The following is a 19,217-nucleotide window of genomic DNA, read 5'->3' as shown; positions in this document are numbered from 1 at the left end:
ACCCAGAGAGTTAAAACCATCAGAGATCTGCCATCATTCTCCACTACCCAGAGAGTTAAAACCATCAGAGATCTGCCATCATTCTCCACTACCCAGAGAGTTAAAACCATCAGAGATCTGCCATCATTCTCCACTACCCAGAGAGTTAAAACCAGAGATCTGCCATCATTCTCCACTACCCAGAGAGTTAAAACCATCATTCTCCACTACCCAGAGAGTTAAAACCATCAGAGATCTGCCATCATTCTCCACTACCCAGAGAGTTAAAACCATCAGAGATCTGCCATCATTCTCCACTACCCAGAGAGTTAAAACCATCAGAGATGTCCCATCATTCTCCACTACTCAGAGAGTTAAACCCATCATTCTCCACTACCCAGAGAGTTAAACCCATCAGAGATCTCCCATCATTCTCCACTACCCAGAGAGTTAAAACCATCAGAGATCTCCCATCATTCTCCACTACCCAGAGAGTTAAAACCATCAGAGATCTCCCATCATTCTCCACTACCCAGTGTCATGACGTTGGCCTCTTTGAGTACAGGGAGGACAGTTAACCATCTTCCCCCTTGCACCATCCCCCAACCTACCTTCTCCCACCCAGGCCCTGTGTGACAGGGTTGTAAAAACATTCCAGGAGAATCTCTTGCCACATGGCCCATAGAGAGACACAGGAAATTCTTCCAACTCACAGAATTGGGGAGCCAAGCGACATTTGTGTTCTGGAGAAGGTATGGAAGATTGGTGAAGAATCCAGCTACGAACTGGTCCGCTTGGTACAATTTTGTGATACTCAGAAGAGACAATATAGCCATATTACCATAAAACGGTTTATATAATAACCTCAGCCTTGAGACTTGCATACACATGGTTGTATAGAATGTATTAATAAGGATAAAGCTATTTGTAATACATTGAGATGCTATGTACTGATGTTAATGTGATAGAATTGTATTTCTGTACCAAGCTTAACTCAGTCATCGGCACGCCCCCAGGGACACAGACAGGACCAGGTGTCATGTTCACTATAAAACCATAGCCTGATCTACTTTCTTCAGACCCCGGCCTCCACTCCATTGCGAGTTGGCCAATAGGTTTGACCATCCAAGTACTCTACTGAAAGTGAACTATACCACGTGGTTAACTTTTAGACTATTGATACTGACAGAATAAGAACAAGTCTTTGATATTAATTATTAGTCTGCAGCTAAGTAAATTATATCATTGAACGCGAAGACCAACGAAACATCCATTCTATGACGACATTAATGAATGTCGCTTTGAAAGATCCATTCTAACCGAGAGAGAGAGAGAGAGAGAGAGAGAGAGAGAGAGAAAACTCTCCACAGAACGACGCTCCAACAAGGATCCCGACGACACACTGAGCGTAAATATACTGCTCAAAAAAATAAAGGGAACACTTAAACAACACAATGTAACTCCAAGTCAATCACACTTCTGTGAAATCAAACTGTCCACTTAGGAAGCAACACTGGTTAACAATACATTTCACATGCTGTTGTGCAAATGGAATAGACAACAGGTAGAAATTATAGGCAATTAGCAAGACACCCCCAATAAAGGAGTGGTTCTGCAGGTGGGGACCATAGACCACTTCTCAGTTCCTATGCTTCCTGGCTGATGTTTGGTCACTTTTGAATGCTGGCGGTGCTTTCACTCTAGTGGTAGCATGAGACGAAGTCTACCACCCACACAAGTGGCTCAGGTAGTGCAGCTCATCCAGGATGGCACATCAATGCGAGCTGTGGCAAGAAGGTTTGCTGTGTCTGTCAGCGTAGTGTCCAGAGCATGGAGGCGCTACCAGGAGACAGGCCAGTACATCAGGAGACGTGGAGGAGGCCGTAGGAAGGCAACAACCCAGCAGCAGGACCGCTACCTCCGCCTTTGTGCAAGGAGGAGCACTGCCAGAGCCCTGCAAAATGACCTCCAGCAGGCCACAAATGTGCATGTGTCTGCTCAAACGGTAAGAAACAGACTCCATGAGGGTGGTATGAGGGCCCGACGTCCACAGGTGGGGGTTGTGCTTACAGCCCAACACCGTGCAGGACGTTTGGCATTTGCCAGAGAACACCAAGATTGGCAAATTCGCCACTGGCGCCCTGTGCTCTTCACAGATGAAAGCAGGTTCACACTGAGCACGTGACAGACGTGACAGAGTCTGGAGATGCCGTGGAGAATGTTCTGCTGCCTGCAACATCCTCCAGCATGACCGGTTTGGCGGTGGGTCAGTCATGGTTTGGGGTGGCATTTCTTTGGGGGGCCGCACAGCCCTCCATGTGCTCGCCAGAGGTAGCCTGACTGCCATTAGGTACTGAGATGAGATCCTCAGACCCCTTGTGAGACCATATGCTGGTGCGGTTGGCCCTGGGTTCCTCCTAATGCAAGACAATGCTAGACCTCATGTGGCTGGAGTGTGTCAGCAGTTCCTGCAAGAGGAAGGCATTGATGCTATGGACTGGCCCGCCCGTTCCCCAGACCTGAATCCAATTGTGCACATTTGGGACATCATGTCTCGCTCCATCCACCAACGCCACGTTGCACCACAGACTGTCCAGGAGTTGGCGGATGCTTTAGTCCAGGTCTGGGAGGAGATCCCTCAGGAGACCATCCACCACCTCATCAGGAGCATGCCCAGGCATTGTAGGGAGGTCATACAGGCACGTGGAGGCCACACACACTACTGAGCCTCATTTTGACTTGTTTTAAGGACATTACATCAAAGTTGGATCAGCCTGTAGTGTGGTTTTCCACTTTAATTTTGAGTGTGATTCCAAATCCAGACCTCCATGGGTTGATAAATTGGATTTCCATTGATTATTTTTGTGTGATTTTGTTGTCAGCACATTCAACTATGTAAAGAAAAAAGTATTTAATAAGATTATTTATTTCATTCTGATCTAGGATGTGTTGTTTAAGTGTTCCCTTTATTTTTTTGAGCAGTGTATATATTGATTGCAATTGTTCCCGAATGAGTGAGCGTTCAATTGTCAATTGTTAATATTAATGAACTCTGTAGGGTCTTCTCAGCTGCCCTTTATGACCCATTGTCTAACAGACCAGCCATGCCTGTTTTAGCCCACTAGGGCACATTACTCTACCAATTCTTTGTGATGATAATTACTGTTTGTATACTTTCTGTGAATTAATTAGTTTAGTAAATAAATGATTTTAAGACAATTGATGTATGGATGACTCTTAGTAAAGACTGGGTTCGTGCAGATACAACAATTTACGACGTTTGGAATGAGACTGGACGCGAGGTAAAATACACCATTTAAACCAGAAGATAATTGGCCTATACTATAATAGAATATAATATATAATGTTATAATATAGGAAAGTTATATTAGGAAAATTATAACTTTGTAATCTGAATATTTTCCTTGGTGCCCCGATCTCCTAGTTAATTACAATTAAACGATGAATCAGTTTGATCGCGTGATAATAATTACAGGGAGTTAATTGATAAACATGTCTTCAGTTTAATGGTACCCCAAAGACACGACACCAGAGAGTTAAAACCATCAGAGATCTCCCATCATTCTCCACTACCCAGAGAGTTAAAACCATCAGAGATCTCCCATCATTCTCCACTACCCAGAGAGTTAAAACCATCAGAGATCTCCCATCATTCTCCACTACCCAGAGAGTTAAAACCATGTCCATTTTGTCCTCTGTCAGAGATCTCTTAGTGTGTTGTGTCATTCTGTAATGAATACCTTGGCAGCAGCAAAATGGGGATCCATAATAAATACAAATATCTCATTATTCTCCTAACTACCCAAACAGCCATTGTTCAACCACCAATCTATAATAGCTATAGGAACAGAAGGACCAGTGTTCCTACCTGGGTGCTGGCTGGGTGTCGCCGACACAGACACAGGAAGAGCAGGTCGGGTTGTGTTGACGTTCAACTGGTTAGATATCTGAGGCCCGGTCCCAGCCTTGCTCCGAACACCTTCCTCCTTCTCCTCCTCCTCCTCCTCCTCACTCTCTCCTTCTGAAGAAGAGGAAGACTTCTCATCTGATGAACTGGCGAAGATGGCCTTGAACAGATCCATAGACGGCCTGCTCTCCTCCTCCTCGTCTTTCTGCTCCGTGTCTGGCTGCTCAGTTGGTCAGAAAGATCACTGATTAACAACGTGACTTACAAAACATCCGTATCTCTTACATCTGTCAAACCTCTTAGTATTACAGTGGACTGTTACGTCTGTCAAAACCTCTCAGTAATACAGTGGACTGTTACATCTGTCAAACCTCTCAGTATTACAGTGGACTGTCAAACCTCAGTATTATAGTGGACTGTCAAACCTCAGTATTATAGTGGACTGTTACATCTGTCAAACATCTCAGTATTACAGTGGACTGTTACATCTGCCAAACCTCTCAGTATTACAGTGGACTGTCAAACCTCAGTATTATAGTGGACTGTTACATCTGTCAAACCTCAGTATTACAGTGGACTGTCAAATCTCAGTATTATAGTGGACTGTTACATCTGTCAAACCTCTCAGTAATACAGTGGACTGTTACATCTGTCAAACCTCTCAGTATTACAGTAGACTGTTACATCTGTCAAACCTCAGTATTACAGTGGACTGTTACATCTGTCAAACCTCTCAGTATTACAGTGGACTGTTACATCTGTCAAACCTCTCAGTATTACAGTGGACTGTTACATCTGTCAAACCTCTCAGTATTACAGTAGACTGTTACATCTGTCAAACCTCTCAGTATTACAGTGGACTGTTACATCTGTTAAACCTCAGTATTACAGTGGACTGTTACATCTGTCAAACCTCTCAGTATTACAGTGTACTGTTACGTCTGTCAAACCTCTCAGTATTACAGTGGACTGTTACATCTGTCAAACCTCTCAGTATTACAGTGGACTGTTACATCTGTCAAACCTCTCAGTATTACAGTGGACTGTTACATCTGTCAAACCTCTCAGTATTACAGTGGACTGTTACATCTGTCAAACCTCTCAGTATTACAGTGGACTGTTACATCTGTCAAACCTCTCAGTATTACAGTGGACTGTTACATCTGTCAAACCTCTCAGTATTACAGTGGACTGTTACATCTGTCAAACCTCTCAGTATTACAGTGGACTGTTACATCTGTCAAACCTCTCAGTATTACAGTGGACTGTTACATCTGTTAAACCTCTCAGTATTACAGTGGACTGTTACATCTGTCAAACCTCTCAGTATTACAGTGTACTGTTACGTCTGTCAAACCTCAGTATTACAGTGGACTGTTACATCTGTCAAACCTGTCAGTATTACAGTGGACTGTTACATCTGTCAAACCTCTCAGTATTACAGTGGACTGTTACATCTGTCAAACCTCTCAGTATTACAGTGGACTGTTACATCTGTCAAACCTCTCCGTATTACAGTGGACTGTTACATCTGTCAAACCTCTTCGTATTACAGTGGACTGTTACATCTGTCAAACCTCAGTAGGATCAGTGATGTAGTGTAGTAGGATCAGTGATGTATGTAGTAGGATGGTACCAGTACCTCTACAGTAGGATCAGTGATGTATGTAGTGTAGTAGGATGGTACCAGTACCTCTACAGTAGGATCAGTGATGTATGTAGTGTAGTAGGATGGTACCAGTACCTCTACAGTAGGATCAGTGGTGTATGTAGTGGGATGGTACCAGTACCTCTACAGTAGGATCAGTGGTGTATGTAGTGTAGTAGGATGGTACCAGTACCTCTACAGTAGGATCAGCGATGTCTGTAGTGTAGTAGGATGGTACCAGTACCTCTACAGTAGGATCAGTGATGTATGTAGTAGGATGGTACCAGTACCTCTACAGTAGGATCAGTGGTGTATGTAGTGTAGTAGGATGGTCCCAGTACCTCTACAGTAGGATCAGTGATGTATGTAGTGTAGTAGGATGGTACCAGTACCTCTACAGTAGGATCAGTGATGTATGTAGTGTAGTAGGATGGTACCAGTACCTCTACAGTAGGATCCGTTGTAGGGCCATCAGTAGTAGAGGTGTCCGGTCCTGACCCAGAGGCTTCAATACGAGCCACACTGAGGAACTCACTGATTGGATCCTTCTCCTTCCTGTCCTCGTCCCCAGCCTGGCCAGACACATCCCACCTGGACCTCTTCCCTGGCTCAGAGGGCTTCACACCTACACAGAGAGGGACAGAGATGTAGGGCCAGGTTTACACAGAGAGGGACAGAGAGACGTAGGGGCCAGGTTTACACAGAGAGGGACAGAGAGACGTAGGGGCCAGGTTTACACAGAGAGAGACAGAGAGACGTAGGGGCCGGGTTTACACAGAGAGGGACAGAGAGATGAAGGGCCAGGTTTACACAGAGAGGGACAGAGAGACGTAGGGGCCAGGTTTACACAGAGTGGGACAGAGAGACGTAGGGGCCAGGTTTACACAGAGAGGGACAGAGAGACGTAGGGGCCAGGTTTACACAGAGTGGGACAGAGAGACGTAGGGGCCAGGTTTACACAGAGAGGGACAGAGAAACGTAGGGCCTTATTATTAAAGATGTAGTTTGAGTATAACTCTGACTTGTTTGAAAGGTTTGTCTCTCCTCATTTGATAAGACAGAAATAAACCACCACAAAATATCCAAGGGTTTGAGACGTTCAGTAATGAGACTGAAGAGGTAATAACACATTAACACATCAATAAGTGAATAATCGATAAGATATGAAAATATCGGAAGAGTTCAATCGGGAAATAAAGACTCCCGTGGTGCCGACTTCCTAGTTAATTAAAGTTACATGATTAGTTTAAATCGCGTAATTAAAACAGAGAATTGATTTGATAATATACAGTCTTAACATTTAATGATAGTCAACACCACGACGCTCTGATATTCTCCCCGTAACACTTGAGATAAAATGTGAAGTGTCTGGATGAAGTGGAACTGATTGTTTGTTACCTTGTGGAGCGGGGGAAGCACTAGCTGTTGGACTCTCTGATACAGTCAGGAAGTTAAACACAGAGAACTTGTCTCTCTTCACTTTGGGCATTCCCACAAACCCTGACCTGGAAAGAAAACAACAGATAGAGTTGACAAAACCTGACCTGGATAAACAACAACAACAGTTATATCTGATAAACCCTGACCTGGATAAACAACAACAACAACAGTTATATCTGATAAACCCTGACCTGAATAAACAACAACAACAGTTATATCTGATAAACCCTGACCTGGATAAACAACAACAACAACAGTTATATCTGATAAACCCTGACCTGGATAAACAACAACAACAAGTTATATCTGATAAACCCTGAGCTGGATAAACAACAACAACAGTTATATCTGATAAACCCTGACCTGGATAAACAACAGCAGTTATATCTGATAAACCCTGACCTGGATAAACAACAACAACAGTTATATCTGATAAACCCTGACCTGGATAAACAACAACAACAGTTATATCTGATAAACCCTGACCTGGATAAACAACAACAACAACAGTTATATCTGATAAACCCTGACCTGGATAAACAACAACAACAACAGTTATATCTGATAAACCCTGACCTGGATAAACAACAACAACAACAGTTATATCTGATAAACCCTGACCTGGATAAACAACAACAACAACAAGTTATATCTGACAAACCCTGACCTGGATAAACAACAACAGTTATATCTGATAAACCCTGACCTGGATAAACAACAACAGTTATATCTGATAAACCCTGACTTGGATAAACAACAGTTATTGTTGAGCTGAATATCAGGAGTGAGTCAATGAACTACACTTCCCAGAGTGCACCAGCAGCAGCAAACCGGCTGCTTGTCACCTGATCAATCATTTTCACTTATTTGGAGCACCTGTGAAGGCATGGAGGGCGTCAGTCATTCAGAAGAACAAACTTCAGAGGGAAAACTCCAAGTTCACTCACAGGTTCAGTCCAAAGACGCCAATGGTAAAAGGCTTAAATGGTTAATTCATCTTAGTTATTTAGAATGTTATTTAAATGTTTAAACTAATTTAAGTTCCTTAAAATGTTTAATTAAGATGGTAACTTTTTGTTCTGTCTTTAAAGGTTTACAACCTAATTTACTGGCTAATTTACTGGCTAATTTACTGGACAGACCAATCAACTGAAGGCAAACTAAAAATAAAAAAAATTGAGTTGGAAAATTGAGTTGTCCCTGTGTCCTTTGGATGGTGAACAAGAGGAGGACTTGACAGTTGTAAACCACGCGGAGCGGCCTGGCCCTGAGGATAAACGGCTTCAGATCCAGAAATAAGCTGTTGACGCAGAGGAAGTCAAGATGGCGGAAGATGTCCTGGGGAAGTCGGTCCAGCAGCTCAAAAAGGAGAGGACCACTGCAAAAAGCAGCTTCACCAGACAAGCCAACTTCATTTCAAGAGGAGCAAGCAGCATGCTTCAAGTGGAGTTAAAGGAGGAATTCGTTAAGCTTTCAGATTGTTTCAGAAAGATGCTCGATGCCAACGATGACTACAGGATTGGACTGGAGGCTGACATGACTGAGGATGAGGAACCAGGTCTAACCTGTTAGGGCTAGGGGGCAGTATTTTCACGGCTGGATAAAAAAATTTACCCGATTTAATCTGGTTACTAATCCTACCCAGTAACTAGAATATGCATATACTTATTATATATGGATAGAAAACACTAAAGTTTCTAAAACTGTTTGAATGGTGTCTGTGAGTATAACAGAACTCATTTGGCAGGCAAAACCCTGAGACATTTTCTGACAGGAAGTGGATACCTGATGTGTTGTATTACCTTTAAACCTATGCCATTGAAAAACACAGGGGCTGAGGAATACTTTGGCACTTCCTATTGCTTCCACTAGATGTCACCAGCCTTTACAAAGTGTTTTGAGTCTTCTGGAGGGAGATCTGACCGAACAAGAGCCATGGAACGATGATGGCCCATTAGACACCTGGCGCGCGAGTTCATGTTGGGTACCCTCGTTCCAATACGTTATAAAAGAGAATGCATTCGTCCACCTTGAATATTATTCATGTTCTGGTTAAAAAAGGCCCTAATGATTTATGCTATACAACGTTTGACATGTTTGAACGAACGTAAATATATTTTTTCCCCTCGTTCATGACGAGAAGTCCGGCTGGCTTAGATCATGTGCTAACAAGACGGAGATTTTTGGACATAAATGATGAGCTTTTTTGAACAAAACTACATTCGTTATGGACCTGTGATACCTGGAAGTGACATCTGATGAAGAGAATCAAAGGTAATGGATTATTTACATAGTATTTTCGATTTTAGATCTCCCCAACATGACGTCTAGTCTGTATCGCAACGCGTATTTTTCTGGGCGCAGTGCTCAGATTATTGCAAAGTGTGATTTCCCAGTAAGGTTATTTTTAAATCTGGCAAGTTGATTGCGTTCAAGAGATGTAAATCTATAATTCTTTAAATGACAATATAATATTTTACCAATGTTTTCTAATTTTAATTATTTAATTTGTGACGCTGACTTGACTGCCGGTTATTGGAGGGAAACGATTTCCTCAACATCAATGCCATAGTAAAACGCTGTTTTTGGATATAAATATGAACTTGATAGAACTAAAAATGCATGCATTGTCTAACATAATGTCCTAGGAGTGTCATCTGATGGAGATTGTAAAAGGTTAGTGCATCATTTTAGCTGGTTTTATGGTTTTGGTGACCCTGTCTTTGATTTGACAAAACATTACACACAACTCTTGTAAATGTACTGTCCTAACATACTCTAAATTTATGCTTTCGCCGTAAAACCTTTTTGAAATCGTAAAACGTGGTTAGATTAAGGAGATGTTTATCTTTCAAAGGGTGTAAAATAGTTGTATGTTTGAAAAATTTGAATTTTGACATTTATTTGGATTCAAATTTGCCGCTCTTGAAATGCACCTGCTGTTGATGGAGTGCACCACGGGTGGGACGCTTGCGTCCCACCTAGCCCATAGAGGTTAATGAACAGCAAGAGGCCGACATTGATAGATCTGTAAATGAAGGTGAAACAAAGTTGGCGGAAATAAGAGACATTGTTCAAACAAACCTGTGGTCGAGGTATGGAAGGAGTGAACTTCTTGTGGCAATCCTGGAAGCAGAAAAAGCCAATGATAAAGCGACTTATGTACCAGTGGAAAGTGCCAATTTAGAGGGCTTTGAAGTGCACCTCGCTCTCTTGGACAAGAGGATAAAAGAGGCCATCTCAGCAATGTCATCATGGGAGCGATGGATCCCTGTAGAATTAAAAGACGAATTAGATGGAAGAGTCAAGGACGTAAGAGCATTCTACTACAGGCTTGAGTCAAGGAGACCTGAATTTGCCACTGCACGGACGACCAATGAGCGAGGCACAGGAGTGAAACTACTACACCAACCGGCAACATCCACACCAATAGTGAGAATCAAGCCAATCTCTCTACCTATCTTCAATGGAAGCAGGAGAGAATATCACAGATGGAGGAAAGACTGGGAAAGCCTGCAACAGCAGGGAGAGCCATCCGGATCAACTGAAGTTAAGAAGATTCAACTCCTGGAGAGTGTGGATGACAAAAGCTCAAAAGACCTCAGACTTTCAACCTACACCACTGCCGATGACATGTTCAGAGTCCTGGAGAACAGGTATGGCAACAAGTCAACCATCATAGTGGAAATCCTGGAAGAGCTGGAGAAGATGCCACATGTGAAAGGGAACCAACCAAGAAAGATAATTGATCTCATACAGTCAGTGGAGAAGGCTCTAGCAGATCTCACGGAGTTAGGAAACTCTGGAGCCATAAATAACCCACTGGTAATTAGATCCATTGAAAGCAAGTTGCCTGACTTCATTAAAAGAGACTGGGTTATGTTCATGGTTGAACCCAGAAACGATGTCACATCAGACAACCACTTTGTCATGCTCTTGAAGTTCCTGAAAAGTCAAGAAGGAATACTGGAGAGACTCGAACAGCTCAGAACTGAGGAGAAGGTGGAAAAATCGGATCGTTTGGACAAGAAGTATGACAGAAAGATTGCCTCAACAAAAACCACAAGGAAAGAAGAGCTTGATGAGGTATGTGGTGATAGTGGGCACAACAACAAGATCTTCTTCTGTAGAAAGTTCAAAAGACTTAAGCTACCTGAAAAGAAAACTGTATTAAGAAAGCTGGGAGCATGCAGAAAATGTCTCGGATGCCATGATGAAGATGGATACTGCAGAGACACTTTCCTATGCAGAAACAAAGACTGTAAAAGGGAAGGTGGTGCCCCAGACCACCATTTTTTCCTCTGCCCAAAAGGAGAAGTCAAGAGGGGAAGAGAGAAAGAGTGGAAGAGACGGCAAAGGTGAAAGCAAGCTAACAGAGGAACAAGAGAAGATCTTGTCTGAACTTTCCCAGGAAATGGCAGATCGATGCAGAAAGGCTTTCACCAACACCAACAAAACCGCAGTGACACTCGATGCTTCAGGCCAGTCTGAGCTACTGCAGAGAAATGGGCTCACTGAACTTCCTGTCATCATGATGTTGATGCAAGTCACGGCGAACGCAGGGCAGAAGATTGGGACTTTAATTGACCTTGCTTCAGAAAAACTACATTATATGGGTAATAAGGCTGCTGAAAGACTGAGGTTAAGACATGAGAAGATAACTTTAGTTGTTCATGGGGTTGGTGGTATGACCATGAAAGTGAACACACTAAGGTATCTCCTCAAAGTCAGAGTCAAGACACCTAAAGGGACAGAGAGAGCTCATGAAATGGTCTGCTACGGCTTGGATGAAATCGCCAGAGTGCATCAAGTAATTGAACCTGAGAAGTTGAAAAAATTCTTCCCAGAAGTCAAACTTACAGAATTGGAAAGGCCAGAAGAGGTCGAACTTCTCATTAGCCACCGAGAGGGAAGACTCGCTCCCCAGAGGGTAAAAATCATGGGAGACCTCGTCTTGTGGGAGGGTCCATTGGGGAAAACAGTGGGTGGAGCACATCCCGACTTATTTGAAGAAGTGGAGGTTGCACTATATGAGTCCAAAACACACTTTGCTCGCTCCATGAGGACAGCAGCTGTCAAATATCAAGAAATCACAAGTCCAACTACTGACACAGCCCAGCTACAGCAGGAGGATGTGACTCTGACCAAATTTACAGCTGCCAGTAACCGTGAGTTCCTTGAGTGGTGGCACTGGGACAGAATCGGAGCTGCATGTGAGCCAAGATGTGGAGGATGCCGATGTGGAAACTGTCCACCGGGAGGGAAAGAAATGACCCTGGCAGAGGAGAGGGAACTGGAGATCATTAAAGGAGGCCTCACCTACGAGAAGGGGGATGCTCACACACCGGCTCCACATTGGGATGCAAAGTATCCTTGGACGGTAGATCCAGCCTCTCTCCCGAATAACAAAAGTGCAGTCCAGGCTTGTTTCTTAAGGATGGAAAAACAACTAAGCAGGGAGCCAGACTGGAAAGTCGCATATGCTACCCAAATCCATGAAATGGTCGAGCGAGGCGCAGCCATAAAACTCACCAACAAAATCATGGATGAGTGGAATGGACCAGTGTGGTACGTAAGCCACCTGGTGGCACCAAACCCTCATTCGGTAACAACACCGGTTCGTATTGTATGGAATAGTAGCCAGAAATACAAAGGCGTGAGTATGAATGATCTTCTTCTGAAGGGACCAGACGTTCTCAACCCTATAAGAGCTGTCTTGCTGAGGTTCAGAGAGGGGACGTATGCATCTCTAGGAGACATCAAAAAGATGTACAACTCTGTATGGCTGAAGGAGCGTGAGATGCACCTTCACAGGTTCCTCTGGAGGGACAGCCCAGTTGAAGAGATAAGTGAATATGCAATAACCAGAGTCAACATTGGGGACAGACCTGCTGGTTGCATTGCTCAGTTGGCTATGAGAGAAACAGCACGCCTGCCCAACTTTCTTCACTTGGAGGATGAGCGCAGAGTCATTGAAGAGGACAGTTATGTGGATGACCTCTTAACCTCCCAAAATGACCTGGATAAACTTGAGAAAATCACAGCAAATGTAGAAGAGATCTGGAAAGCTGGAGGGTTCTTCCTCAAACCATGGGTCCGGGCAAGGGGAAAGTGGGAGGCAAGGAATGGAGGTGGAGGGTCTATCAAAGGCACAAAGTAAAACCTTAATTCTTCCAAATCAAATGAGGGACGAAGACAACAAAGCCTTGGGTATCGGCTACCGAATGGATGAAGACAAGCTCTACATGTTAACCTCAGTTAACTTTTCAAAAAGGAAAAAGAAGATGAGAGTTGGGAAAAATCTTCTCAAGGAGGAGGTGAGAACTGAGACACCTAACCCACTGACTAGGAGGGCCCTCTTAAGCCAAGTGGCTGGACTGTACGACCCAATTGGCTTAGTTACACCTGCCAAACAGAAGGGAGCAATTCTTGTTCGAAAAGCATTCCAAGAAGGAGGGGGTGGGAAACTAACCCAAGAAACCTGGGACCAACCTCTCTCAGAAAGCCTCAGGGAAGAAGCCATCCAGCTTTTTGAAGAATATGTGCAGCTTGGAGAGGTGAAATTCCACAGGAGCCTCACACCAGCTGGCTGGGAAGGGAAACCGTGGGGCATCACATTCTCTGATGGAAGTGATAAAACCTATGGAGCTGTGATGTACTTAAATGGGAGACAAGTCAAGGCACTAAAGTTCGATTTGTTGAATCAAAAGCCAAGCTGACACCCCTGGATCAGAAGGGAGACGCTGTAAAAGCTGAGATCTGTGGTGCTGTCTTCGCAGCCAGGATCAGGAAGTATGTGGAAAAGCATGCTCGAATGAAGATCGAGAGATGGTTCCATCTACTTGACAGTCAAACGGTCTTGGGAGCTATTCAAAGAGTCAGTTATGGGTACAAAACCTTCTTTGCAAACAGAGTGGGTGAAATCCAGAAGGCTGGACAAGTGGAAGACTGGTGGTGGATCCGTGGGGATCTAAACATAGCTGACATCATAACAAGAGGGGGTGCTCCTGAAGATTTGAAGGAGAATTCCACATGGCAAGAGGGACCAAAGTTCCTAAAGTGGCCAGTGGAGGAGTGGCCTATAAAATCAGCTGGAGAGGTTGCAGCACATGCCAGGGAGAGTGTAAACAAGCTCCAGAGGAAGGCATTCTCAGGTGCATTGACAAGAGCTGAAGCGAGAAGTAGTCAGCAGAAAGAAGACCTACAAGACACTCAGGAAAGTCCAAAGAGTGAAACTCAAGAGGGAATACCTGTGGTGAACCCAACTCTTCTTAGAAGGAAGCCCACTGGTTGGGTTAAAGATCTTGTGGAAGTAAGAAGATTCAGTAGCCTGTCCAAACTGGTGAGAGTCGTTGCCTGGGTTTGTCTAGCAGCCAAACAGTGGCTGAAGAGGAAGGGCCGGGCCCCTAAACAGGCAAAGAGGGAGGTAAGATCACCCAAGCAAGCTGTGCCGACTGTCAAAGAACATGAAGATGCACTCAAAGACCTTTTTCTCGCAGCTCAAGAAGGTACAGATTTTCAGACACAACTCTAAGCAGACTGACAGTGTACAAAGATGTGAAGTCTGGGCTGCTAGTTTGTGGAGGCAGAATTCAGACATTCAACGAAGATAAGACAGCAGTGCCAGTTTTACCCTTTGAAGCATGGGTGTCTACACTGCTGGCACAAGAATCCCACAAAGCAAATCACGAGGGAGTGGCGGGAACCCTTCTCCGGATGAGGAAGAAAGCCTGGGTAATAAAAGGCCGTAGACTTGCCAAGAAAATGGTTGACAGCTGTGTGGTCTGCAGGAAAAACAAGGCAAAACAGTGTCAACAAATCATGGCTGACCTGCCTCTAGAGCGAACAGGCCCAGCTGCACCTTTTGAATTCACCGCCATGGACCTGTTCGGCCCTTATGAAGTGAAAGATGAGGTCAAGAAGAGAACTAGACTCAAAGTATGGGGAATAGTCTTCTGCTGCATGGCTTCCCGAGCCATACACACTGAAGTGGTGAGTGACATGTCATCTGAAGGATTCCTGCTAGCCTATCAAAGGTTCACTTCACTGAGAGGACACCCCAGGAAACTCTGGTCAGACCCTGGCACAAACTTTGTGGGAGCCAAACCCGCACTTCAAACATTCTTTAACCAACAAAATAAGTCTGAACTTGAAGACACAGCTGCCAAGCATGGTACAGAATGGTCATGGAAGATCCACGCTGCAGACTCTCCCCATAGGAATGGTGCCGCAGAGGCAGCTGTCAAAGTAGTGAAGCGGGCGTTGAGCAACCTTGGTGGAGATGGTGGTTTTACTTGGGGAGAATTCCAAACTTTTCTCTTCATGGCAGCCAACCTTGCTAATGAGAGACCCATTGATGCAAGAACTCAAAGCAGAGAAGACTGTGTAGAGTACATCACCCCGAATTCTCTGCTTTTAGGATGTACCAATCCAAAGGGAGACCCTGGAGATTTCCAGTTTGATGGCTACCCTTACAAAAGACTTAAACATATTCAAGCAGAGGTAAGCCGTTTCTGGAAGAAGTGGAGCCAATTGGCTGGACCTAATCTGTTCATAAGGAACAAATGGCACACCAAAAGGCGAAATGTTGCTGTTGGAGATGTGGTCTGGTTGGCTGACCAAAACGCGCTAAGAGGACAGTACAAGCTGGCTAGAGTGGTCTGTGTCAATGCTGACAGCAAAGGCATCGTTAGAGATGTGCTTGTGAAGACTTTTCCCAGCTATCCTGTTCACATCACAAAGTCAAACAGCAAAAAAGGGCCCACAAGAGCAAACGGTGAAAGAACGAAGAGGCTTCAAACCAAAATCCCAGGCACAATTCTTCATACAGATGTCAGACGCCTTGTCATTCTACTACCCATTGAAGAACAAACAGAGGTGTGAAGGGCTTGTGACCTCTCTGGATTTGAAAAAAAACAGGAGCTCAAGTGGGAGGTGTTGAGCTGAATATCAGGAGTGAGTCAATGAACTACACTTCCCAGAGTGCACCAGCAGCAGCAAACCGGCTGCTTGTCACCTGATCAATCATTTTCACTTATTTGGAGCACCTGTGAAGGCATAGAGGGTGTCAGTCATTCAGAAGAACAAACTTCAGAGGGAAAACTCCAAGTTCACTCACAGGTTCAGTCCAAAGACGCCAATGGTAAAAGGCTTAAATGGTTAATTCATATTAGTTATTTAGAATGTTATTTAAATGTTTAAACTAATTTAAGTTCTTTAAAATGTTTAATTAAGATGTTAACTTTTTGTTCTGTCTTTAAAGGTTTACAACCTAATTTACTGGCTAATTTACTGGCTAAATTACTGGACAGACCAATCAACTGAAGGCAAACTAAAAATAAAAAAAGATTGAGTTGGAAAATTGAGTTGTCCCTGTGTCCTTTGGATGGTGAACAAGAGGAGGACTTGACAGTTATATCTGATAAACCCTGACCTGGATAAACAACAACAGTTATATCTGATAAACCCTGCCCTGGATAAACAACAACCGTTATATCTGATAAACCCTGCCCTGGATAAACAACAACCGTTATATCTGATAAACCCTGACCTGGATAAACAACAACAGTTATATCTGATAAACCCTGACCTGGATAAACAACAACAGTTATATCTGATAAACCCTGCCCTGGATAAACAACAACCGTTATATCTGATAAACCCTGCCCTGGATAAACAACAACCGTTATATCTGATAAACCCTGACCTGGATAAACAACAACAACAGTTATATCTGATAAACCCTGACCTGGATAAACAACAACAGTTATATCTGATAAACCCTGACCTGGATAAACAACAACAGTTATATCTGAAACCCTGACCTGGATAAACAACAACAACAACAGTTATATCTGATAAACCCTGACCTGGATAAACAACAACAACAACAGTTATATCTGATAAACCCTGACCTGGATCAACAACAACAGTTATATCTGATAAACCCTGACCTGGATAAACAACAACAACAACAGTTATATCTGATAAACCCTGACCTGGATAAACAACAACAACAACAGTTATATCTGATAAACCCTGACCTGGATAAACAACAACAACAGTTATATCTGATAAACCCTGACCTGGATAAACAACAACAACAGTTATAGCTGATAAACCCTGACCTGGATAAACAACAACAGTTATATCTGATAAACCCTGACCTGGATAAAGAACAACAACAGTTATAGCTGATAAACCCTGACCTGGATAAACAACAACAGTTATATCTGAAACCCTGACCTGGATAAACAACACTTAGAGCCCAATGCAAAGACACACAAGCAGTATCCATTGAGTACTAGTATTCCTAGTACCATTCATTCCGTGGTGGTCGTGTGTGTGTGTGTGTGTCGTACCCAGGATAGGGGTCAGGTACATTGAACCCCTTGCAGAGCAGTGTGTGTGTGTGTGTGTGTGGTACCCAGGATAGGGGGCAGGAATATTGAACCTCTTGCAGAGCAGAGCTGTGTGTGTGTGTGTGTGTGTGTGTGTGTGTGTGTGTGTGTGTGTGTGTGTGTGTGTGTGTGTGTCGTACCCAGGATAGCGGTCAGGTATATTGAAACTCTTGCAGAGCTGTTTGTGTGTGTGTGTGTCGTACCCAGGATAGGGTGTGTGTGTGTGTATGGGTATGTGTGTGTGTCGTACCCAGGATAGGGGTCAGGTATATTGAACCTCTTGCAGAGCAGTTTGTCAGGGTGCCATTCAAACGAGTCTCTGGTCAGTTTTCCAAACATCTTCATCTTTACGGCTTCCTGCTTGTCATCCACATCATTCTGAAGACAAAAAGGCAAAACAGAGGATCAAATCTAATTTATTTATAAAGCCCTTCTTACATCAGCTGATATCTCAAAGTGCTGTACAGAAACCCAGCCTAAAACCCCCCAAACAGCAAGCAATGCAGGTGTAGAAGCACGGTGGCTATGAAAAACTCCCTAGAAAGGCCAGAACCTAGGAAGAAACCTAGAGAGGAACCAGGCTATGAGGGGTGGCTAGGAAAAACTCCCTAGAAAGGCCAAAACCTAGGAAGAAACCTAGAGAGGAACCAGGCTATGAGGGGTGGCCAGTCCTCTTCTGGCTGTGCCGGGTGGAGATTATAACAGAACATGGCCAAGATGTTCAAATGTTCATAAATGACCAGCAGGGTCAAATAATAATAATCACAGTGGTTGTCGAGGGTTCAACAGGTCAGCACCTCAGGAGTAAGAGTCAGTTGGCTTTTTCATAGCAGATTTTTGAGAGTATCTCTACCGCTCCTGCTGTCTCTAGAGTTGAAAACAGCAGGTCTGGGACAGGTAGCACGTCCGGTGAACAGGTCAGGGTTCCAGCAGGCCTGGGACAGCAGGTCTGGGACAGGTAGCACGTCCGGTGAACAGGTCAGGGTTCCAGCAGGTCTGGGACAGGTAGCATGTCCGGTGAACAGGTCTGGGTTCCATAGCCGCAGGCAGAACAGTTGAAACTGGAGCAGCAGCACGGCCAGGTGGACTGGGGACAGCAACAGGATCAACCCACTGAGCCTCATGCCCAATCCTGGATGCACAGCCTGCAACCCCAATCCTGGATGCCCAGCCTGTAACCCCAATCCTGGATGCACAGCCTGTAACCCCAATCCCGGATGCCCAGCCTGTAACCCCAATCCCGGATGCCCAGCCTGTAACCCCCAATCCCGGATGCCCAGCCTGTAACCCCAATCCCGGATGCCCAGCCTGTAACCCCAATCACGGATGCCCAGCCTGTAACCCCAATCACGGATGCCCAGCCTGTAACCCCAATCACGGATGCCCAGCCTGTAACCCCAATCCCGGATGCCCAGCCTGTAACCCCAATCCCGGATGCCCAGCCTGTAACTCCAATCCTGGATGCACAGCCTGTAACTCACATGCAAAGAATTGAGCAGATAGAGATACATAATCTCTAATAATCTAGTTGGTGTTTTTAGCATATAGCTTGAACCCATTTTACGTTTTGAGTCATTTAGCAGACACCCACCCAGAGCGACTTAGAGGAGCAATTAGGGCCGAGTGCCTTGCTCAAGGGAACATTAACAGTTCTATTTTTTTTTTACCAAGTCGGCTCAGTGATTCGAACCATCAACCTTTGGATTACTGGCCTAACGCTCCTGCCAACCATCCGATTCTTTCATATCGGGCTAGGCCATCATTTAGAATACAGTATCCATCCACATTGACGGGTCTGGAAAAGTCAAAGAGGTGAGAGTTT

At 44.3% G+C, this 19,217-nt stretch overlaps 1 pseudogene; it reads right to left on the bottom strand.

Moving 5' to 3' along the window:
- Nucleotides 1–3,513: 3,513 nt before the first annotated feature.
- The window catches only part of LOC106592429 (G patch domain-containing protein 1-like), a 22,574-nt pseudogene continuing 6,870 nt past the window's right edge, over nucleotides 3,514–19,217 (bottom strand).

Source organism: Salmo salar, chromosome ssa11 (assembly GCF_905237065.1).
Source record: "Salmo salar chromosome ssa11, Ssal_v3.1, whole genome shotgun sequence".
Lineage (NCBI taxonomy): Eukaryota > Metazoa > Chordata > Actinopteri > Salmoniformes > Salmonidae > Salmo > Salmo salar.
The sequence above is the reverse complement of the archived record's forward strand: the minus strand, read 5'-3'. Positions and strand labels throughout refer to the sequence as shown.